The sequence below is a fragment of the Triturus cristatus genome, chromosome 1_1 (assembly GCF_964204655.1).
Source record: "Triturus cristatus chromosome 1_1, aTriCri1.1, whole genome shotgun sequence".
Lineage (NCBI taxonomy): Eukaryota > Metazoa > Chordata > Amphibia > Caudata > Salamandridae > Triturus > Triturus cristatus.
Window position 1 is genome coordinate 87,194,278 of NC_140579.1, and position 7,122 is coordinate 87,201,399.

The window sequence follows — 7,122 nt, forward strand, 5'->3', positions numbered from 1 at the left end:
GGTACGACTGCAAGCACTTGATGGGGCCCCACGTTTGGGCGTCAATTTGTGGAGCAGATTAATCTATAACCTGCTGGTGCAGGGATCACCACTTCACCACGGGTTCTTATAAAGTAAGGAGGAATCAACAGTGGAGCGAAGTACAAACCATAGGTAATTTATTAAGCATTCAGAATGGGTCTCCATCCAACGAGCACCATGGAGTTACTCAAGGAAGGAGCACACTTGAATAATGGCTACATGGGTTTTTATAGGGAAGATCACAAACAAGGAACGCCCAGAGGTAAAAAGAACTTTGGAAAGAACATACAAATGAGCTAAGGCAGGAATCTGACAGCCTCGGTGTTTTGTGCAATTTCTACGTTTTAAGGCTGAACAACAAAATGTGCTATTCTGAGTAGACTTTACTTAAGGATTAACTATTGCCTGAAAATCTCCGAGCAAGCTGACTCTGCATGGTTACGCAGCCTACAATGTCTCAACTTTAGCTTTGTGACCTAATGTTTATGCAGGTAGCGTCAGGGACAGAGTCAGGCTGAAAACAGGTCAAAGGTGAGTATGGATGAGGCATAGCTGAATCAGAAAACGAGAGATTCAGATTTTAAGGTTTCACAGTTAGAGAGTCCTTAAGCAAACGCAGTAACGCCAAGGGCCCCAATAAAGGATGGTTTGACTCTAGGTGCACTCAACCTTATTTCCATTTAAAAAAGGTACTACATAAAACCCTAAGAAATAACACTGAAGTAAAGGCGGCCAGAGATGCATATAAACTAGCAATCAGGGATAGGAAAGCCACTATTAAGAAGGAGTTGTGGGATGCATTACTTATTGTGTCAGTGCTTAATGACAGCGCGGCCTTCTGGAAAGTTGTTAGGGCTCCTTTCCTGAATAGAGAGAACAGCTCATCACTCGAAATAGCAATAACTGAGGAGCAATGGATTAATCATTTTACCAAGGTTTATCAGGGCACGGGAAATCTTGTTTTGGCAGACTGTCACGCCCAGGATGCTTGCAATTTGAACCCTCTCTCCCAAGCAAACGCATTCATGTTTACTTTGGCTGAAGTAGAGCAGGCACTGTCTGTTGGTAAGGGTGGCAAGGCACCTGGTCCCGATGGGTTACCAATAGACTTGTTTAAATCTAATGCTACCTCATGGGGACCTCTCTTGGCGCAAGTTCTAAATGCTAGCTGCGAAGCCGACTTCCCACCCACTTGGGTAGAATCAATTATTGTCCTCATTTTTAAAAAGGGGGATAGACGGGACCCGACATGCTATAGGCCCATCTCATTACTAGATGCTATAACAAAAGTAGCAGGCAGAATAATTCTGGAACTCCTCCAGGTGTGGGCGGAGTAGAACTGTGTCCTGTCGAACCTGCAATATGGCTTTCGAGCCAGCGTAGGAACTGTCGAGCAGGGTCTGAACCTGTCTCTTTTAGTTGGTAACTACACCAGGGCTAAGGCGGGGAATCTATTTTTAGCTTTTGTTGACCTCATAGACAGGTTTTGGGCTGCTCTGCTCTTCGGATAATGGTTAGAGCTGGGCAGCAAGATTGTCGACACCTATAAGAATCCGAATAACAGAAGAGAGAACCCTGGATTTCTCTCCTTCTAGGATTCTCATGCTACTCCCCTCCCTTCTCCAATCCCTGATATTCTCGCAACGATTCTTGAACATACCATCTTTATTTCTACAGTTACCTCAGTGTGTGTGTGAGTGTACAAGGGTTCTCTTGTGTAGCAACCCCTTCCAGACCTACCCCACCCTAGAGAGTTCTCCCCAGCAGTAGCTCAGCTCTCGGTGGATTCCAGAAACACACCTATTTCGGGACATACTACGAACTCACCATAAGTAAGTGGACCATGAGAAGAGTGGACTTGTATTAATGCTATAATGTGCACAGTATTGTGAATTCTCCTTGTATTCCTTTCCAGGTTGTCTCTGATCAACTTCCCTCCTTACCTGGCACACACATCGAACACAGGGGAAGAGTGGTGGTCACTCATTGGGTATTCTCCTCACTTTTGGTTGACAAGAGCTCTTGAGAGAGTATTTTCTGTCTCCCTCTGAGACTTGTCTTCTGGAAGCGGGGGGGAGCAGCATCTTCGCTCCTGTGGAAATCGGATGAGAGGGTTCTCCCTCCTTGGGTGAAGTGCAACACTCTCAGGCCAGGTCAAGATCAAAAGCACTTGTTCCGCAAGTCGAATAGTGGGATAAAGTGTAATTTTTTTGTTTAGGTAAATTCGAGAAAGATAGTGTAGTATGAAGACTTATATTAATACGCAGATTTTTATGTACCACATACATTCAATCATGCGCCTGTATACCTAAAAATGTTTTTTCAGTTGTTCAATGTATTGCCTTTCGTGCCTCCTTTGTTTGCAAATTTCAATTCTTTTCTAATTCAACTGTCTCATATGAAGCTATTTTAATATATGGTGTGTGTGCAGCGAAGGACATGTTTATACCTGAACGGTCATTAAACAAATGTATCATAGATAATAAATGCTTTTTATTTGACCCGCAGGAAATAGAACCCACTTGTTTGAAACAAAAGTTATTCAAACAAGATCATTTTTTGCAGCCCATGTTCCTGCCTCCGAGAGACGTTCTCAATCAATTGTGAGTCTTGGGAGAAGGGGGACTTTTGTTCTCTGCTGTTTTATTGAGATTAGACCTACATTTAACATTTCCTGGTGGGATTAAAGATTGGTCAGGAACGTTTCAAGTATACATTGGCCCTGAAATGTTGATCATGTTTTTTTGGCAGCAAGGTTTTGTGCTGTACTTTAAATCTAGATAAATTGATAAGTCTATAGCGGTATGGAATCCCTTTCTGGTTGTCCATGCTTTCTTCTGGCATATCAAATTTCCGGAATTGAATATTCTAATCCATAGTGAAAACAGTTTGTTCCCACCTATTCAATTTAATCACAAATGTATCGGTGAAATGCAACAATCGAGCTTAATATCTCTAGATCCTTGACACTGGCTGTCGATCGAAAGTACTTTTCAGGAAATACGCCATGTTTCTGATATTTCTCTGTATGCATGTATGAGGACAGGGCCTGGTGGCGCCCAGTGCAAGAATACGTTTTTGGCGCCCCAACCCCCATGACCACCTCATCGGATTCTCTCACGTCCACGGGGCATAAGTGCCCCTCATCTCTCCTATCCTAAGTTATTGCTAAACACAGAGCCCCCCTGAGTTTGGCGCCCCCTCCACAGGTCAGCGCCCAGTGCGGCCACACCAGCCGCACTTCCCTAAAGCCGGCCCTGTATGAGGATGTGTGTGTATGCATGTATTTCTATGGCGCAAATCTAGCGAAAGGGCAATGGTGTGAAATCCTAAAACAGTTATTTTGAGCACTGGCGTAGAACACTTTGTGCATAAATGAGAATTGTTTTCCTTACTTACTAATATAAGTCTTTTGGGACTTTAAATGACAGGTTCCCTACATCAAAGTGTGGTCTACGAGCTCCTCTGTAACTAGCTGAAACCTATTCAGAAATGTAAGGGGAACACTGAAATACACGATGCACAGTTAATGAAGCAGAGAATGGTCGTGCAATTCATCGGATCCTGCTCGTGCTGAATGCACGGGGTGGTAATCGCTGTTGCATCATTTCTTGACCGCACTCCTTGCTACTTGCCATGGTTCATGTTCTGCATATGACAAGGGCGTCCATGATGTCTGGCACCTCCATCTTTTGTGCAAACCTAAATAACTTGTATCTATCTATACATTGCTTTCTCTTAGACGTATATCACAGTTTTTTTAAATATTTGCAGTCATCTGTTGCAGTCAGGCAAAACTGTACAAGCAACCGTACATTCTGGCTCATGAGGAACAAAAGTCATGCAAGGTTTAAAGGTAGATCCAAACCTGGACTGCATAATCCAATACTCCTTACTGTGCCCTCTCACAGTCGGGGCTTCTTCTACCTCTGGGAGCAGCGGCACCATCCCACTGAGCCATCATCAGTGATAAGCCCCTTCTCTTTGCTCCCCACTGACCTGGAGAAGCAACACAAGAGAGCGTTCATACTTAACTAATCGACAGCCACAGTCTTGCCATTTATGACTGTGATCAATACCTCCCTGGACTGGAATCGCTGACAGATGGAACCCAAATCTGTCACTTTGTGCCGAATACCAAAGCTTTAAAATAGCACTTGAGGTTAGTAAGAAAAGAGAGGAGCTATGGAGTAAGGGACATAAAACCAGATACTCTGTTCTTGTAGATTGTGCCCCTTTGGGCTGGTGGCACATGGCAGCATAAGTTGGAGCAAGGATAGCCCTACCTTCAGAAGGAGAGTTGCGTGGCACGCAAGCATTTGAGGGACACTCGAGCTGCCAATAAAAGAGATTGACGGGAACCTGGTGGAAGTTTTAAGAGGTCTCCTTCAGGAACAGCCGAGCCAGCTGCAGTCACTCCTTTGAATTGGAGATTTTTTATTGGCAGATTATGTAGAACATATGGGCGGGGTGGAACATCTTGTCTCATTAGCCAGCCTCTTAATTTACAACCCTTCCGAGCAGCAGAGCTGCAGTTTCTTTTTCTGTAATAAATTGTCAGACATTGGTGCCTAATCCAGTGTGTCAGTTTGCCTCATTTCAGTTTACATCATTCGTCTATTCTGAGAGCCAGAATGTAATTTGGTTCCTTTGCACACCTCTGAGCAGGAGCTGGTTTAATCACCAACTTGTTCCTGCCCGTGCGACCCAGCAGAGGAATGGGGGATTTTCTGAGGCAGTTGGATGTGCTAGTGTTGAACCCTACGGCCGGCAGGTGCCTCTCCGTTGCTTTATCAAGCTTTATCAATCCACTGAGCTCTGCTGCTGGCCGATCGTCTTAAGGCTCTGTAGTAGGCAAGAAAGTGGCAGAATAGATGTCAGTGCAATCCATTGCAGTCTCAAGATGACCATTTGTTGACTATGATGGGTGCTGTCTTCTCCACGTTTTGTCGTTGTGTGTATATTCTGAGTAGCATTTCTGAACACCAAATCTAGTCGGCCACGGGCTGCACTATGTGTGCAGATCAAGCAGTAGCTTATTGTACCCCCCTAAGCTTCCCAAGACGATGCCCTGGGCAAGTATGTCTTCATGCACACCTGAGCATGTCTGCGGAGAGGATACGTCTTGACCACAGTGGTTGACACCTACCATTCCTTTTAGCTGGCAGTGATAGTCATGTGAGGCACGGTGTCGAAAAACTGCCCTAAAACCCGACAGTGCCATGGCCACCGGTTTTCCATTATGGATTCGGACATGCCTTTGTACACTGGAGACCCCATTTCCTAGTGAGTACCACTGCATGTTTAGGTCTCGCTTAGAGCAGCGCTTGCGCTGTCTCTTCGAGACATGCAGTATTCAGTATATGTGCATTAAGCTCCGCCCATGTTCCGCCCATCTTTACATTTGGCTTCTCTACCTGTACTTTGTAAATGATGGCTTTTGATTCGTCAATAGGCTTAGTAGTTCCTCCTTAGTACCTCCTTGTCTCTCTTGGTAACCCGCCACTTTTATGCAGAGCGCATTGCCCAATCTAAAAATAATTCAAAGGAAATCTTTGCAATCGTCCAAAGTTTCCTGAAACCATGTGCAGAACAGATGGTTGCACCCGCTTCTAACTCCTGGTGCAAGCAGCTATCTGGCTTTTCTATTGATAAAATTCAAACCATCCAGGATAGCGTTGGGACTGCTCTTCAGGTGCAGACGGTTAACCTGCTTCAGACAGCCTCAGATCTAGATCTAGCCCGCACCCGTTTGACTGCGTTTACTCCCATTCCGCTGCCAGGTACTCTGGCCATTCTTAAATCTCTTAAATTAGGTTCTCCAGCGGATCGCTGCCAAGCCAGGTTGCTGGCTGCAGTGACGGAGGTCGTCAATCCTGAAGTAAACAATATTGTCAACCTGTCGCTCCAAACCGCTATGGTTCCATCTGAGTGGAAACAGGCAAACTCCTCCCCCTGCTAAAAAAACCTTCATTAAACCCTGCTACCCTGGCTAGCTACCGACCGATCTCACTTCTCCCAGCTGTGGCGAAGGTGTGTGAGAAGGCTGCCCACAAGCAGCTCACTGAGTTTGTTGAGACTTCTGGTGCCCTCCACTCAGTCCAGTCGGGCTTCAGGGCCTCACATAGTACTGAGACGGCCCTGGTTGAGATGCCGGAGGCCATTAGAGAATGCCTTGATTCAGACAGCAGAGCGGCTCTGGTGATATTAGACCTCTCTGCCGCGTTTGACACGGTGCTGCACCGCCAACTTCTGGCCCGGTTGTCTAACATCGGCATCTCTGGTTTGGTGTGGGAGTGGATTGAATCCTTTCTGGCGAATAGAACACAGCAAGTATGGCTGCCTCCATTCTCCTCTACACCGAGAAGTCTGACCACGGGTGTTCCTCAAGGCTCAACTCTGAGCCCTCTCCTTTTCAATGTTTACATGACGCCGCTTATCTATCTGGCGGAGGAGCTGGGTGCTAAGATCATAGCTTATGCTGATGATACCCAGTTACTCTTCATGTGGAAGAAAAACGATTTATCCCCGGATGCTGCCAAAAATTGCCTTGTGGAAGTTTTTAATGGTTAGCGCAGGCCCAACTCAAATGCAATGAGGATACATCTGAGGTGCTCCTTTATGGGTCCTTTCCTCCGCAATTTAGAGAGGACCTTTGGCCCGTGGGTTACCCCATGCCTAAGTCAATGGGGAGCCCGGTAAAGAACTTGGGGGTCTGGTTCAGTGAGGACCTCAGATTTTTACCACAGATTAGTAAATTAGCTGGAGTGTGCTTTGGCACACTGAAACTCCTTAAGAGATTTCTGCCCCTACTGCCCAAAGCGGCTAAAGAAATGGTGACCCACGCTCTCATTCTTTCGTGTTTAGACTACGCCAATGCTCTTTATATCGGTCTTCCTGTATACCAGCTAAAAAAGCTACAGATCGTCCAGAACGCGACCGCTAGAGCACTACTGGGTATTCCTGGTAGGCCTAGCACTAAGCAGATTCTACGGGATTTGCACAGGCTCCCGGTAGACCAGCGTGTTTTGTTTCAGGCTCTTACACTTGCCCACGGTGCTCTTTACAGGGTGGGGCCTTTGTATCTCAGGAGACACTTTG